This window comes from Ischnura elegans, chromosome 1 (genome assembly GCF_921293095.1).
Source record: "Ischnura elegans chromosome 1, ioIscEleg1.1, whole genome shotgun sequence".
NCBI lineage: Eukaryota > Metazoa > Arthropoda > Insecta > Odonata > Coenagrionidae > Ischnura > Ischnura elegans.
Window position 1 is genome coordinate 157,051,893 of NC_060246.1, and position 18,586 is coordinate 157,070,478.

General features: G+C 37.7%; 2 long non-coding RNA genes across 3 annotated transcripts; one reads left to right on the top strand and one right to left on the bottom strand.

The window, feature by feature from the left end:
* Positions 1-1,685: 1,685 nt before the first annotated feature.
* Positions 1,686-14,776, bottom strand: LOC124153802. 2 transcript variants are annotated; one of them, XR_006863766.1, is made up of 3 exons: positions 14,398-14,776; positions 10,440-10,546; positions 1,686-2,513 (listed from the first exon to the last, which is right to left on the bottom strand). It is a non-coding gene; the product is annotated as an uncharacterized LOC124153802 (long non-coding RNA). The 2 variants fall into 2 exon arrangements; XR_006863767.1 differs by lacking the exon at positions 14,398-14,776 and adding an exon at positions 11,752-11,826.
* Positions 12,142-13,666, top strand: LOC124153807. Its single transcript, XR_006863768.1, has 2 exons — positions 12,142-12,459; positions 13,457-13,666. It is a non-coding gene; the product is annotated as an uncharacterized LOC124153807 (long non-coding RNA).
* Positions 14,777-18,586: the final 3,810 nt, after the last annotated feature.

The window sequence follows — 18,586 nt, forward strand, 5'->3', positions numbered from 1 at the left end:
AAAAGGTATTGAAAAGGCAGAGAAGCAAGAATTCCAAACGCAATTAATTATACTAGCATAGGTCAAAATTACATGATGCAAAAATGAGACTTACTATTTCTTTGTGCATGACCATTGTAATATTTTTGGTTTTCACGTCAAGGGTCACAACACATGTATTAATTTACAAGGAAATAAATTAAATCCATTCTTACCATTTAGTGATTTCGTCCTATAAGCTCTCATGTCTCCAAAATCCAGGGTAGTTCTGCCTTCTCCCAAATTGATATTCAATTCTGGGATTGAGTCGTAACTAGAAAGAGAAAATTTGCGAATGTTAACTGAATATCAGCATTGTAAACCAGAAAATACTGAACAAATGAAATACTTACATATCAAATGACTGAGAAAGTTGATTAAAAAATTATTTTAACAATAAGCAAGATAATAAAAAAGGTAATTACCATAAATCGTAAAATAGACAAAAATAAGTTAGCAGATTAAATGTATTTATTAAGTGCACTTGCTGCTTATTCAACTGGAATTGTGGACAAAATATTTCTAATGTCGTGCCATTAAATTTAATATTTAACTCTGGAATTGATTTAAAACTGGAATTGTAAAATATGACAAAAAATGAAACAATGTTAGCCCAAATCCATACGTTTGTCAATAAAAACAACCTCATTTTCTCAATGGATTTTTTAAAATAAAGAACTATATTAATTTCAAAGTGAGGTCTCGAATGTATGAATTTGGGTGAAAGCGGAATTTAATCTTACTGTAATGAGATGGCGCCATGTTCTTCGCGAATCAGGTAAGCACACTGTACGTCCTCTTCTTCTGTTGTCTTCTGCTCTTCAAAACCTGTGGAGAGGTAGGATTAGTAGCACATACAAGAAATAAAATAACCCTTGCACTCCTAGCCTTACGTTACGCAATTTTCTTTGACCCTAATGGCCCAAATCAAAGCTAACACTCGCACTATCCTAGTGATGCGGTCCTCTTCAAACGTTGTCTCCTTTCTTCTAATCTTCAAATCCAGAGATGACTTTCTTCATGCTGTCCTCTTCTACCGATGTCTTCTGCTCTTCAAAACCTGTGGAGAGGTAGGATTAGTAGCACATACAAGAAATAAAATAACCCTTGCACTCCTAGCCTTACGTTACGCAATTTTCTTTGGCCCTAATGGCCCAAATCAAAGCTAACACTCGCACTGTCCTAGTGATGCGGTCCTCTTCAAACGTTGTCTTCTTTCTTCTAATCTTCAAATCCAGAGATGACTTTCTTCATGCTGTCCTCTTCTACCGATGTCTTCTGCTCTTCAAAACCTGTGGAGAGGTAGGATTAGTAGCACATACAAGAAATAAAATAACCCTTGCACTCCTAGCCTTACGTTACGCAATTTTCTTTGGCCCTAATGGCCCAAATCAAAGCTAACACTCGCACTGTCCTAGTGATGCGGCCCTCTTCAAACGCTGTCTTCTTTCTTCTAATCTTCAAATGAAGAGATGACTTCGCTGTCCTCTTCTGCTCTTCAAAATCTGGGGAGAGGTAGGATTAGTAGCACATACAAAAAATAAAATACCCTTGCACTAAAAATCCCCAAAGCCTAGCATACACTCCACGACAACATACAGGGGGTATCTTTGCACTCAAGCCAAGTGAAAGTCCCATTCCTGTACGCTGCAATGGATTAGCGTGCATGCAAAAACCTTGGTTCAAAAGGCTAAAATTAACGCACGAATGTTAATCGCCTATCCTTACGTTACGCAAAGCATTCGGCCCGAATGGCTCAAATCAAAGCTAAAACACGCATTCGCACACGCACACACGCACTTAAACCGTTGTCTTCTTTTCTTCAAATCCATCGATGAATCGAATCTGTGGAGAGGTAGGATTAGTAGCACATACAAAAATATGCATAACACTGCCCTCCCCCAAATCAAAGAATACCATAACACACACACTCACACACACACCCCTACCTAAGTTTTCTCTTTGAGATCTCATAATCTAAATAAACCATTCTAAAGGTTTATAAGGCCTTTTATTTCAATATTCATTTGGGGACTTTGGGATTTCTTTAGCGCTATTTTCATTTTCATTACCTTGTTCTTGGCCAATGATATTTGTCAATGTTTTCATTCGCTTGACTTTTGGTACCATTAATCATAACCTCTCGTTAGTTGCAACCATTTAACCATGTATTTTTTTCTTAACACTCGTGGTCAATTTCGACGCTTTGCTTTCCGTTCCTTCATATCTTGATTCGTACCATGTGTCATTTGTGTGTAAACGCGAATTCATGAGTAAAAGACGCATCGACGTAAACCCAGAGAATCGCACAAAAATATCCCTCATCAACCGAAAATTCCTAGCGATGAAGAGCCTTTCACTTCATCCACCCCCCTTTTGGCTTTGAACCCTTGTTTCTTCTCGTATTTTCTTCGCAGATGATGAATTGAACTTCTCCATTTGGTGATTCCAATTATCCTTGCCACTGCGAAGGCATTTTTTCCAACTCTTTGATTCTGCAAAGAAGAGAAAAGAGATTCCAAGTTAGTTCATTGAGTAAATGTAAGAATTGTCGAGTTAAGAACATGAGCAAAGTGGAAATTAAATATACGAAAATTCGCAGCAAAATACAAAATTTATAAAAGCACTACATTCTTTTAATATTCCCAAGCATTAATCACTTTCTTGGCCATCTATAACTAACTCAATTTCATGTCGCTCCTACAGATCCAGAAAATGTATGATATTGAGTAGTCAATAAAACATAAAAAATTAGCAATACAAAATCCGACCATATTCAATGTTTGCTGATCAAATGGGATTAAAATGTTCAAAAATTTCAATCCACTGATAGGAAAATAATTAGTCGCACTTCAAGGTTAAGCACCAAAGGATGTTTTCTATCATTTGTTTTCTATGTCAATTATATTACCAACGCTTAAGGGCTTTTAAGTCATACGTTACATGTATAAAGTTAAAAAAATATGCATTAAATTACACGTAACCAGCTTTATAAAAGCGATACCTACACTACATATTAATAAACATCGAACTTCCGCCTTAATATCAAACTTGCTAAATCAATATCCCCCAAGTCTACAGTCACCCCCACTCGCTCTGGCTATATGTAAGGTATTTAAGGATGTTGAACCACTGTACTTGTCGCTTGAGAATGACGCGGAGCGTCGAAACCATGGTCGTGTAATTATAAATATATTCTGTGGAAAAACAAAGTTTAAATTTTTTATTCATCATGAGTAGGTTCCACTCAGTAACGCCTCAAACCATCAACCGGGATCCTTTGTTTGGGATATAGCGTTCAGGGAGTCGGAGACGGAATTTGATCACTCATCACCAGGGGCGAATGCAGGCCATCGCATTCGGAATAAATAATTCAAATGGGCAACAAAGCCAGTTTTCCACGAGACGAGAACTTGCACTGCGTGACGCACAAACCAACGTGGAGAGCAAGATTTTCCCTGCAAAGACGTGAATAACAAGAAGGGATGGAAAGATCGAGCCCGTATTAATTCTGAAATGACTCCACGGCCGAGTGAGGAAAACATCACCAAGATGTAAGATGGTATTGCCTGCGTTTAGCGGAAATAAGGAGAATCGGAATGAACAGGCGATACAGCGAAGTAGGAAGGCATTATTTAGTTCCATACAATGATGAATGAATAAGCCAAAAACTCCTGTTAGTAAGCCTCAACGACTATGTTTCCATTCACTCTGTAATGAATTCATAAATAATTTTTGCATCATAAATTGAAAGAAAACTTGTAGTTAATCGAATGCTTTAGAACAGCGGTTCCCCACCTGTTGCACGCGTACCCCTTGGGGGTACGGCGAAAATAATCGGTAATTGCGGACGCCAGGGGTTATGCATCTCTTCACCAGGAGATATGTATACATATTTTATGGGGTATTGAAATCAAAAGTTAAATTTATTGAATTATTCCTAACTGAAAGCGTCACCTACCCGTAGTGAAATTACGTAATAAAATGGGCACGTCACATTTTTTACAATGTTAGTTATTGACATATAGGGGTATTATGGAGGAAAAATTGTTGGGAACCGCAGCTTTGCATCATAAAATCTCCCATCTGGAACGTCGCCACCCAATATCCTTGGGATTGAAAACAAAATCGTATTTTATTACGAAGTTCAATTGCGAAAATTTCTACGCACTGACTCTCAACAGAGGAGGGGCATGGAAAATGACAGCGGTGAGGATATCAATGGTAGAGGCTTTCGAAAATTAGTACTATACACGAACTATGAGCATCATATATTAGCTCGTTGGTTTATATAATGATGAGGATAAAACGGATCAACTGACCACGATTAAGAAATGCGGAAGTCCTAAGCGGAGTAGGAGAGAAGAGAACTCTCGTGAAAACCTTGATAAGACGACGCAAGGGGAATGTGTAGAGGAGGCCCAATTCCATCCCACACATGGCTGATTTCTGTTGCCACTTCGGTCGCGTTTTCATCGGTTTGCAAAAATATCCGTGGCGCGGTGAAGAGTGCAATGCTTTCCATTTTTTTCCAATATTGTGAAGTATAGTACAGGGTGTTTACAAATGAATATCGGGGTTTTAAAGCTTTATAATATTTATTGCATTACACTTACAGTTATAAATTATACGTCAAATGAAAGAGCAACTCAAATAGTTTTGTTTTTTTTTAGCAACAATGCACATGTGTGTGAAATGTTTCCGCCGCGATCCGCTAGATAGCGGTAGTAGCAAAGATGGCGACTAGTGAACAGAAAGCGTTTTGTGTTTTACAGTTTTCAAAGACTGAATCTGTAGTTACTGTGCAACTTGTGTTGCACAGTAACCCCAGATCCGCGCATTGTGAGTGTTTACATGTCTACTGAGGTGAAAAGCCGTTTCATCACTGAAGACAACATGATCAAGAATATCATCATTGTCATGAAACAACATTTCCATTGTGAAGTTGGCCGGTAATCCATGGTCTGTAGGCTTTAGAGCCTGTAATAAGTGTAAACGGTAAGGACGTAGTTGCAAGTGTTTCCTTAAAACTTTCCAAGCAGTTGACACAGGAATTTCTAATTTACAACTAGCCTTCCGGACTGATTTCTTTGGGCTACGAGTGAACGACACTCTCACTCGCTCAACAGTCTCTTCGCTAACTCTTGGTCGTCCCGTGCTCTTCCCTTTACAAAGGCAGCCTGTATCTTCAAAAAGATGATACCATCGACGGATGTTATCGTCACTTACAGGATCACAACCGAATTTACTGCGGAACACTCGTTGCACAGATTCAGTCTTTGCAAACTGTAAAACGCAAAACGTTTTCTGTTCACTAGTCGCCATCTTTGCTACTACCGCTCTCTAGCGGATCGCGGCGGAAAAATTTCACACACATGTGCATTGTTGCTAAGAAATAAAACTGTTTGAGTTGCTCTTTAATTTGACATAGAATTTTTAACTGTAGGTATAATGTAATAAATATTATTAAGCTTTAAAACCCCGATATTCATTTATAAATACCCTGTATTTGCAATTATGAAAGTTATTAATTAAATAGTTCACGTCTAAATTTGTATAAATTTCTGTTAAAGCCCCCAAATATACCTAATTTCCCCCTGAGTGAATGTATATTTTTGCATCATGAGAGTGTTTTCTCATGAACATATGGCTTTCACACCTAGAATTTAAGAAAGAAGTAATATAGTTTCCAAAATTGTAGACACAATGAAGAGTAATTGCGAAAGTAGAGGATTAGTAATTAAATAAACGCTTAATAAAGAAGATCAAAAAAACTTCCAAACAAATAATTCACTCAACAATCAACGCATTACTGAAACTCCACCAATTCATCATATAAGTCAACTGTCTTCGTTACAAAGTTAGACACAATTTTCCGACTCGAGGATCCTCTTTTGTAATACTCGTGAGATGACGGAACAACTTTATGGGCCATATCTTGAGGCATAACGGCCAAATAAAGAAAATCGTAGAGGTGCAAGTAGATGAAAAGAACGGAAAGGTAACACCTCGATTAAAATACATGGAGCATGTGAATAAGGATGTGAAAGAGAAGAAATACGAAGGTGTGAAAAGATTAGCTGACAGCAGAATTGAGTGGAGAGCTGCGTCAAACCAATCCTACGATTGCGGTCCAGTGATGATTAATTGGCATGAGCCATGATCAGTGAAACCATATGTAAATAAATGAAAAGTAGTGCATTTAGGACGTAATTATTTTAATAATATATTTCGGAGCATAGTACCTAACTAATTAGACGAATGTTGATGATAAGAATTCCCCTTTTAATGAATGAAAAAGAAACGATTACCTAGGCCTCAAACCCTTCCAGAACTTTACGGCAACCACCGCGGACAAAATAGGCCTCGGCAACGTAGCCACGAGTTAGTGGGACATATACGGTGACTGCAAATATGAATCCAAAGAAAGGAAAAACCTCGCCACGGAGCCTGAAAGAAACCACCGCGATGACACAGCGTGAGCTTGGACGCGTGAGTCTCCTCAGTGTATTCAAGCCGCTAATCTTAATTCCAATGGGGCTCCTCGTCGGCTCTTGGTGTTGTGAAGGCGACAGATGCATGTTGCTTCATGTGCCAACCTTCCAAGTTTTCACCGACCATCAGTTAAGTGGGTCTCGTGAGTGTCTGCACATTATTGAAAACTATAGTACCATTGATAGTGGAATACCTCCTAATAAGATGCTATATCACGATGTGTTTTAGGTAAACAATGACAACCTAAGTGAATAGAAGCATACAAAGGATGAGTTGCAGCCAATGAGCCGGTAATACCAACGAAATATATCAATGACCAAATTCACTATCTATAGACATATTAAGCATCACAAATATCCATATAAGGTCAACTAATAACATCTACGTAGAAACTCTAAAAGAATACTCACGAGAAAGAAAACTTTCACGTTCAAATACGCCACGCGCAAATATTTCATGGCAACTAAGATAAATAAATAGAAGCCTACAATGGATGAGAAGAGGCGGAAGGTGATATTGTTCGATGGATTCCTTTCTTCTTTCGATATTTTGGGTTAATGGACTATTACCTTACGAAGGCCATAGCACACAATCTATATAATCCAAATAATCCGTAGGAGAAACGAGGAGGTGCAGAAACGATAAAAGGAAACGGAAGAGTTCATCGTATTAGTTCGCTTAACGCATACCGTTCATCATTATGGAATCAGCGAATCAGTATCATAATTCTCGGCGTCTATTAATTTCTACCGTAAATGAATACAGAAAAATTATAAAAGGAATTCTAAATTATAAAAATTATTCTGATTTTTTGTCAGTAGCTCTAATTGAAGCTCCAAAGCATACAAAAGTGTTGCCAATCATATAGAATAAATGGATCCCCGGCTGAAAAAAGGATTAACTTTGTTTTAGGATAGTTAAAGAATATGGTAGCGGACATCGATATTGATAGATACCAAAAAGGCCATTGTAGGTGTTCAGTTTCATAACTTCCCCTTCACGTAGATACAAGTCATTAATGTGTAATCTTCATATACACGATAGTTGGTTTATCAAAACAATGGTGAAACCACAATTATGGAAAAAAGGGGAAAACTCAAGGAAATAAAAAAATATTCTTGGAAAGAGGCACACGGCCAACTTTTGATATTTGTTGCAGCTTATGATTGAATTGCTGCGTTCCATTGGAATAGCATAATATATTAAATCATTCTTCTTCAAATGTTTGAAGCTGCAGGCTTAATTGATCAGTAAAACGACAGTTTTCTCTTCGGGCGCCGTGATATCTTTTTAACGATTATATTACCGCAACATAGAAGGATAGGGGCAACCACCAAGATTATACAGATATATCGCAGATACTCCACTCAATACAAACATTATGGTATTAACTTCAGTAAAATAGTAAAACATGCGATATCTAGTCAAAAAATAATAGTCCTCCATTCGAATTTCAGTCGGGGACTATACGAGGGTTTAAGTCGATCAAATTCGATTTGAGATTAGAGGCCAGAAAACCTGAGGATGGAGATTTAAAGAATGATCCGCGACGTATTACGAATAAGTGAAATAAAATGGACTGAAGTGGGACACTTACGGATAACGATACACGCAGGAATGCTTAACGGTAATGATGAAGTGTGGATAGTGCACAGAAAGAGCGCCGATAAAAAAGCTGCCTACAGTTCAATAAAAGGTAGCTAATGGTGACGTTAAAAACCAAAAGTCAGAACTACTGCAGCTTTGAAGGTTTTCAAGCCTACAACAAGTCTACATAAGATGCGGAGGTGGAGTAAGTATATCAATATACCACAGAAGTAATCGAACAGGTAAGAGGTGAAGAAAATCGAATAATTCTCGGTTACAGCAATGTTATCACCGACGAAGGTCAATGCAAGCGAATAGCCGGGAAAGAGGGACGATATATCCGAAAAAAAGACTGGCACAGAGCACAAGCTAACGGTTGCTGACACAACAATTTACAAACCATAGGCGAAGAAAATGCACAAGGAAGATGCCAGTAGAGTTGAGAAGATTCTAAATAGACTAAATTCTAGCTTTAAAAAAAAGATTCAGATACAGGAAGAATAGGACGACAATAGCTACCCTAGTACCTAACTATACCGACAGTAGATATAACTTAATAGCGTTGTAATGCCTGCCTGAAATGATAAAAAAAAGAACTCAAGAAAGCGGTGAACAGCATTTGGCAAGTAGACATTTTAAATAAAACTCTGTATCAAGTTTAACTTCAGGAAGCAGATGTCACCTAGAGATCAGAGGAAGAGTGTTAGAAAAACTTAAGCAGAGGACTAAAGAAAGCAGGTGTGGAAGTTCGGGGACAAAGAAAATTGTCAAGGAAAAACATTCAGAAAGACTTGGATTGTACTGAAGATACTACTGAAGTATAAGAATGCGCAAACTGAGAAATGGTAAATGAGATTAAGGAACGAGATTTATCGTAAAGCCAGGGAGGCCTGAAACGGGAACAACGAATACCTACATTCGAAGATGAGCAAAAACATCAAGTGCGTGGAAAAGTAGAAGCTGCCTAGATGAACCATCACAAATGAAGATCGCAATATATAATACCGAAAAGGACAAAAAAACTGAGAACTAATGACTGAAAATAATACTAAGTGAAGATATGGATAGTATGCATGGAAGAGTTGTGCAAGGAAATGAGAGACACTACGAAAGCAATCGAAAAGGATTTCGAGGCGGATGAAGATGGGAGCCCAAATTCTAACACCAAAATTTGACGAAGCCGCGGCGAGATATATTAAGAATTTAATGCTTAGAACCTTAAAAGAAGTTGTTGTGCTTACAGGTTTATCATAAAAAATTTACAAAAAAACTAATACGAGTGATAAAATAAGGACCAAGCCGTGAAGAATCAAGAATTAGGAATTTGTTAAACGAGGCTGTGTTATTTCTTCGGTAATTCTCAAAGTTAACTAAAAAGGATTGATGAAATCAAAGAATATCCGTCAGGAGTTTTAATGGCATGAATATCCACGAGGAAAAATTAGCAGAGACTTTAAAACATTTAACAAGATTATTGTTCAAATGCGTTAGGACAATGACCTATGTCATATCATAATCGCCACATCACCATCAAATATTACAATGTAGCAATAGACGAAGTCAAGAATAACGTAAAAATAGGGAAACAAACAGTGGAAGAGGTGGACCAGCTATACTATTTGGGAAGCAAAATTACCAGCGAGTGAAGAAGCAAAAAAAAGTAATCAGTATAATTGCCCAGGCAAAGAGATTTTCAGGAGAATAAAGTATCTAGTCATTAGTAAGAGCAGGTATTTGTGCGTGAAGTAAGGAGACAATTCATCAGACCTCACAATTTATGCCAATGAATCATGGACAATGACAGCAGTGGAGGAACTGTTGGTGATTCGGTAAACAATGTGAAAACAAAATGAATGGACCGAGTGTGGAATGCGGAATTCCTCGTAAGATTGGGAGAGAACAGAAGCCCCGAGAAAATTTAAAGTAAAAGACAGACCATTATAATCGGGCATGCCTTGATGCATTTATCTTGATGGCCTGATGAAGTCAATCCACGAGGGACAAGAGGATGATAAGAACGGAAAAGGAATGCCTCGGATATCGTATTTAAGGAAAACAGTAATGAAGGATGTGAAAGGAAATTTCAGAGATTGCATCCATCTCCACGTGGAATCATTAAATATTAAAATGTAATCCCTCAAAATTTACGTGAGCTACGTAAACTTCTCTAAAATTTTTAATTGCTCCCTGTTGCCTTTGTAGACATCATTGTCACGGAGAATCATGTTACTAATTCAGCTGTTTATGCGTAGCAAATTAAAAATAAAAAAAAGACCTATGCATGGGAATATCTAATGATCTATCAAATAATGTTCACTTGGTTAATGATTTTGACTCACCTTGTTTCTCCAGTCTTCGTCCTCTTCTTTGTAACCCCATCGCTATTCCCCATTAAACCCCAGCCGTTTCACGGAATTGATTCGCCACCCCAATATTACTCGTGTACCTGAAAAGAAAAAGTTCGCATTAAAGGCTGGATATATTCACGTACTCAAAATTTCAAGTTAACACGGAGCATAGTTTAAGAATGATAGTTAAGCTACAACAATTTGACATTCTAACGAACATAATATTACATAGACTGGTAAATAATAAAATTCCAATTTAAGTTCTGTAAATCCAGTTATTATCGTCAATATTGCCTTATATTTCTTACTAATCAAAATAAAATGACCAATTATGACAGCGGAGTGACTATTAATTATCACAACGGAAGTATTTGAGTGCAATTTCCTAGACTTAAATGTCAAGAACTTTATAAAATGCCTTGCATAAACTATCCATAGGTGGAAAAATTCAACATTCAGTGAGCAGAAATAGAGAATTTTCAAAGTGCGAATCAGGGTTGACGACTAAAGCTCACGGATAGGAGCTAAATTTTTAAATTTCAGGTCATCTCATAACAAATGGCGAAGCAGTGTGGCTGGCTTGAATTTCACTGTTCCGCTTATACTTTCAATGCCTCATACTTACAATCACAGCAATCAGTTTGACCTTCGTACAATAGAATCTATGCTACCGAAATACTGACAGTAAGCTTCCGGTAAGCCTTCGTAAAAAAGATTCTAAGCTACCGGATTGCTGCGAGGATCATAATTCCTGTATTCAAAACGTTTTATTGTATGTCCTAAGAACGCAATAAATTCGAAGACTAAACAACTCACAGGTTAGTAACTCACTCCAAATGTCGACACTCCATTACGGAATATATTTTTCAGAAGTTACACTAATTACACTCAGAAACGAATACATACGTACTTCAAGTCAAGAGGCATCGAACACGTTGAATAATCAACTTCTCGTCACATAAAATCGCTTTGACTTATCGTCCGCCGCCGTATACTTTTCACAAAATATATTAGTTCAATTTACATATCACAGCGTTGAGAGTGAAAAGAGGACGATTTCAATTGGAGCGGATATTTCCCTATCACCGGCGTCCTTAAAAAAGCACTATCATGAAGCTAACTTCAACTGAAGACGGCTGGGATGGTAAAAATTGTTCATACAAACTAATAGTTACTCCGATCACGATAACTTAATAAAGCTGAATATATGGTATTTGCGAATAGTTATCCATTTCAGAGAATTGACAGCACGTTGAAAATTATACGAAAAATGCTACGTCAAAAGAATTGTTCCGGTACTCACCTCTTTACCCCAAGAGATCTAGCCGCGAAGTGAAGTTCTTGCACAGAGGGAGGGGGACCTCAGACACTCCGCCAGCCACATGACGAATACCTGTGACGTCACGATAATTTCGAATCGTTTTCTTTTTATGACAAAGAAAACCATAGAAACCAATGAAGATCGTACGTTTTCAGCTATTTGAAATTTTATAAAAATATATCAATAAAATATATCAATAAATGCGGCGATATTATATGTTATAAAAATACTATATTGCGCGGAAAAACCTTTGTTCATATGGTGGCGCTGTTATACTAAAATAGCGCGGGATATTTTTAACGACCAACGGACACAATACACGTGGATCAATATTCTAGAATTTTCCAGTATATCCGAAGGTCAGTGCAGAACACGTCATCGCGTAACAAAAAACGATAGAAATGGACGAAAAATTTCTCAACGATCTACATTCAACTGTCACTTCCAATCCAGCTCCTACCCTTCCCCCCCACTGACGAAGAAAATACAACACGCCCCCCAGTCCTTCATCATCCGTCTTTTCGGTAGAGTCGCATTCCTGCAAGTTTTAACTTATTTAAATTGATTTTATGGACTGTTTCAGTGATTAATTCGTGCGTTGAAGTCACCGTCTCATTCACGGGAAACGAGAGATTACTACTTAAGCTATCAGCAGAAATACAAAGAAGAAATGTACAGGTATGGACTGAGGTAAGTGAGAACATCAATTTCATCGTATATTGAACAGAGGTGGTAATTGTTATTTTCTTGTGATTGCGATCACACTTACGCATAAACATGCCACTAATAAAGCTCATCGTGTGACATTATTGCCTAAGAGAGCAGAGATAGGCAGTGAATAGATATTGCAATTAACGATAAAAACTTATCCCATTATGCGATTAGTATATAATATATTAGTTTAATTTGTCCATATGAGTGCATAAATATGATCCCCTTTACCATTCACTCAATTTCAAATTTATTTACCATTTTAATATGAAGACCTTAAGCTTGAATGAAAGTCACAATGAACATTAGAAGATTCCATCTAAGAAAATTGATGGTAGTGTCACGCGATAGTAAAAGTGCAATAATTTATTCAATACCTATTGAACCAATCTAAAATCTTTTTTTTTAATTTTATCGCCGCTATTACAAAAATCACTTAGGGATAATATCGGCTAATTTTTCTTGGCATCTGCATATTATTTCGGCGGTAAAGATGTTATGAAACGGAAATATTCTATAGATTTCACATCTTTCTGTCAGCTGCGTATTTGTTATTTGACATTCTCATAATTGCTGCCCTAAGTTCAATCGCGCTTAAACTTTCAAATGACTGGCACAAATATTTATCTTGTTCATTGGTCAAGAATAAACTGTAGACCCTATTCAGTGCCGAACAGGACTTTTAATACCAATAAGGCCTCATATATTCGAAATAATGTGTGTTACCAATTTCAGACAACTATGTGATCATCTTCATCCACAATGCCACTGATATCGCATAAGCTTTCTAAGGGTTATTACATTTGTTCGTTATCAATGAAGTTAGTTAGTAGCGGGCACACCTTTCTTGGGCTCAAAATAGTGTCATCTAGCGTGAATACTTAAACCTTCCATTTGATCGTCGTTGAAATAAATAACTCTTCAATGAAAAATAAAAGTATCACAGTCGTATTTAATTTTTTCTGGCCATTCGCAGATTCGTTTCCCAGATATCCATGTTCAACTGAAGCCATGTCCTAGTGGAATAACCTGATGCTGTCATCATTATACAAATTGGAGTGCTAAATGGTTCATCGCGAACAACACTGGTGCCTCTGTAACCAAATGAATATATAATTTAACTGCGAAAGCTGCTACTTCAAGGAATATATATGGAGCAACGGTTGGAATTGATTTCTTTCAGTGATGACATTCAAAATTCTTTATCTTCATCGCGTAATCTTACTCGAGGTAAGTCATATCGTATTCTTTTCATCATTTGAATTGATGTTCGCAAGGACTAAAATTAGTTACCGTTGATTTAGTTGGCATTATTATTCATTTATGCTATAAAAACTGACATATGAAATAAGCTTATCTACTTCCCTCAACCAAATACGTTTTCCCCTTTAAGCCACTTTTCCCATACGGTGATTCAGCTGTTCTTTTCTATGTCACCCTATTATCACTCCATACATAGCACCTTTAGAATTTGGTCTGCATGTAACTTGCACTTCAGACACTTTGATGGAGGTTTAATTGTTAGGATAACGCATGAGTGCTGAACTTCATAAGGTGTAAAGTTTATGTAATAGAACATTGCGAAGTTTATTATTCATCCCGATAAATCGGAATTCAACTAAGTCGAGCCTGTGAAAGTATGTGGTAGCGTCACACAATAGTAGAAGTTCATTTATTGAATTTAAAACCTATTGAACCAACCTGAAAATCATTTTTTTAATCCCGATATATTACAAAAAAAACAATGGAATCATTATCCAAAGAAAATTGTGCATCATTCAAAAAGACATCACATTGTGATAAAGAATTTTCCTTCTCCTCGGAGAAAGTGGGTGCTAAAACCAGATTGTTTGAAATTATTTTCTACAAAAATGTTTAAGTTTCAATTGAATCACTCTGCAAGAGGTGACTCCCTACCTTTTATTTGCTGTCGGGTCCATCGGCGGCAGAGCTCAGCTTTACAACGTCGACTCTCCAAAATAGGAACTTATTTTCACCGGCACTTCACATTCAGCATATAACTGACAATTAACTTTTTAATGAACTGTTGACACTGTCACTTCACTGAATAGATTGATGAACACTTACTCCTTCCGTTTAGTAACACAGCAGGTAGCTTCACATTATTTCCATGAGACATGCAATCTGCAAACAGGATGACCGATGATATTAATACTCCAAGGGTTGACCCAACGGATTGAGAGGGGTCGTTGATTTTTTTGCTTATTATTGAAATTTTGATTTTAGGCTTGTTCTTCGATTCAGTTGATTAATTGAAATTTTCACTCCAACCTACTTAAAACCTAAAAAAAACAACAAGAAATAGACCTTTAGCTATAACATAATATTTGTATAGATGAAACTATACCTCCATTCATTTGACAAGAAGGAATGGCTACAGCGGAAGAAGCATGCAATGCATACCAATTCTTAAAAGCCTGGTGTTATGATGCTGTAACTAGTAAAAGATCATGTACTTTTCTGAAATGTTTAAATTGAACGACACATATGCGGATGCGTGAACAGAATTCATGAATTCAACATAAACTTGAACGTGAAAATGCATCGCAGAACTAAACCTGCTTGCATCCGGATTTTTATAATGGTTACAAAACATGGTAAGTCTATTCCTAAAATCCGGGTCCAAAAACTCCATTCATTTTGCCCAAACCTTGCCACAGAATTTTGCCTTCTCGCACAAAAACTATCAAAAAATATGATTTAACAGGTAGAAATATCATGAAATAATAGGTTATTAACGAACGTATGACCTACCAGTACTCATCAGCGAGATATCGTCCACCTCTCAGCGCTAACCGAACTGCTGCGAGACACAAACTTCACCATGGCAGAACGAGGACTAATCGGTAAAACCTATAATGACGCACTGCTTTTTACTTACTGCCCACCAACAACAAACGGTGATGGAGGGCGGGGAACTGCTAAGGATATCAGGGCGCAAGTTTCCTGGCGCAAATAGCCCAGGGTCAAGTCAAAATTGCTGGCCTTGATTTTAAGTCGGAGTGCATCACGGAGGCGGTTTGGAGAGGTTCTATTTGCGCGTCGTTGGGTGGAGCTGGTGGTTAGGGGGAGGTACTAGGAGAGCGTCGGTGAGGGTGGGGGGGGGGGGGACTCAGGGCGCAATCCTCAACCCTCAGCCCTAAATACCTCTCGTGACGTCACATACACACGTGGTTTTCCTACTTTAATAATAATGGTTTGCTTTACGGCAACTATTTTCAGAGTTCTCCGAGCTCAGTTGAGCTCTTATGTTAATTTTACTGCGTTAAGGCAATGCATTTACAAGAGCAAGTTAAATTTACAATTTTAGTGTCCGGTAAACGAGTGCGTGTCTGATAATAAGGCTAGGATGAGTGCTGCATGCCTGGCGTGGAATCACCCATTGCCTCACACCCTGATGATGGCTCGTAAGGTACCTCGCAGGTGCAGATGTATCTACGAGTTAACAAGTGAATTAAGGAACCAAATTAGAACATGCTCTATTTCATGTTGATTTTCCCGCACAATAGGGTGGTTTCCTATTATTTTTTTTATTACTTAATTCGAAAGATTATAACTCCTGGAGTACGTATTTCACGCTTTTAGATTTTTAAATGACGATATCTATTTTTAGCGATTAAATGAAAAGTGTAAATTTTCAAGCGCGCGAAAACGCGACGGCTAAGTATGAATGCTGGGATAACTCCGCGTGACGTCATTCTGGTTCCCGCTGCCGCAAGTGAGGTGACATTGGGGCGAGAATGTGTGTGCCGCTGAGATGCAGGCTGCTAGCAGGTAGCGGAGTACCCTGCTAGCTGGTAGCGCTTTGCTTAAATAAGGATTATTATTACCATATCAAACGAAGGAAACTTTCCGACCTTAGCCAGTTTTAATAAGTGATTATTAAGACATATTTCCCTGAGCTCTGTGCCTCATGCATGCATTAGTAATCTCAGACGATGTAAAACTCCTATCTACTGGTATAGAATCTAGGTCCCTGTGACGTCACGTAGAGTGGCATTACATGGGCGCAAATCTGGCCTTTTTCAAATTAGGATAAAATTGACCATTGCCGCTCGTCTAAACCGCCATTTTTAAAACCAAATAATTTGATATGGCGGTCTGCTGTATCTATGATAGTGGTAGTAGTGACGAAAGGTACATGTGAAAAATGTTTTCCATGTGTTTAATCTCCATCCGAATGTCAATTCAATGTTCATTTGCGTGGCACAAACGGTGGTATCCAGAACTGCCAAATATTAGCTTTAACTTACCACTAATATTTGATACAACTGCATTATGTTTATTATTCGGAGGAGGTTAGAGACGAGGTTTGTTGTCTTCAGATCTCCCGGCCAACCAAGCATCTCAAGTATAGATGGATCAGAATAAATTAACAAAGTGGCTAACAATTTATGCCTTAATATTTTAAATATTCAGTATTTTGTAACTTCTTTTTATTTTCGTGCTTGGAATCAAAATTCTGTGCCTGTATATTTTAGATGCATTAATTTTTGTACGTTCTATTTCATTTACAAGAGATGATTTTTTTCGACTTCCGATGAGTCATGAATAGAAAACGAAGTTGTGCATTAAAAATCATTTCGTTGCTAAGTATTTAGTACACTTTCCGTTACTTTTCGGCATCATCGCCTCGGTGTTGTTCGTGACCCCGGGCGTACTTTACAACACGGGCGCAGCTAGGAATTAAGGCTGGGAGGGTTTTTAGGCGCAACTAATACTGGGGTGTTTGGGGGGTATGGCATACCCGCCAGGGTAATCGGGAGGTGCGGGGGCCCTACCCAGAAAAAAATTAGGATAAATAGTGAGTTTTACGGCTTTCTGAGGGATATTTTATAAATCCTTACACTATTCTATAAGTAATATTAATGCAATTAAGTAAAATGGATTTAACTTAAAACTTTCTCTCAGCTCTGAGGGGGTGGGGGGGTTTATCCCCCAAACCCCCCCTCGCTGCGCCACTGCTTTACAATACCTTCTTCATGGAACCAGGGGCAGCTAGGAATTAAGGCTGGGGGGTGTTTAGGTGCAACTAATACCGGGGTGTGTGGGGGTATGGAATACCCACCAGGATAAGAGGTAGGTGCGGGATTAATAAATTGCGGAATTTTATGATAAACAGATCAAAATGGTGTTTTACGGCCTTCTGAGGTATATTTTAATAATCCTTACACTATTCTATTAGTAATATCAATCCAATGGATTAAACTTAAAAAAAATTCTCTGAGCTCTAGGGGGGTTTTAACCCCCAAAACTGGCCACTGCCACTGCATGGGACGTCGCAACAAGTGGCTTTCAATGAATTTTACCGCTATGCTGAAGCTCCTCGTCCGTTTGAAAACTCCTCCCTCCTAACCACATTCCCACTCAAGTAAAATGATAGAAGTCAGCAAGCGCTAGTTCAGGATTGCACGGATGGTGGTCGTAAATGTCGCATTGAAATTGCTGAATGCTAAAGTGGTTGTACTGCATTGCTGATATAACGGGCGTTGTTATGGATTAAGTTCTTAAGTTAAAGTAAAAATAACACAGGCCAACAATGAAAATAACTTTTTTACTGAAAATACCTTATTCATATGTTTTTAAAGTTGCTGAATTCAAATGTGATGCTTAAAAAGTTGTATCACCCACCATTTATTCACATTTTTCAGTTAAATTTATGAAATCAAACAATATGTTTAGAATTTAACAGCTTTTATATATTTATAATAAAATTGAAAAAGTAGGTCTAATGAATGTAGATAATGAGGAGTACTGTTGGTACTTCACCGAGAAGTTCAGCAAGCGATTCATCGCAGAAAAAGCTACACAAGAAGCTTCAAGGAAAAAAGGGAAAGAAAATGTAGACCAATTCCAGTTGACAGGTGAACCCTGTATTATCACGCTGTAGTAAATACAAACAATTTTATGATGTAACACGGTGTTTCATTGATTTCCCTGTATACCGTATAGGGGTATTAGACTAAATATTAAATACATGTTGCTTGGAAACTATGGGTGATACAAAAAAAACTAAGGCCAGGTTTGGATTCGGCACATCAAAATCTATAAAGATCGGCTATTAAAATGAAAAAAGTTTTCAAAC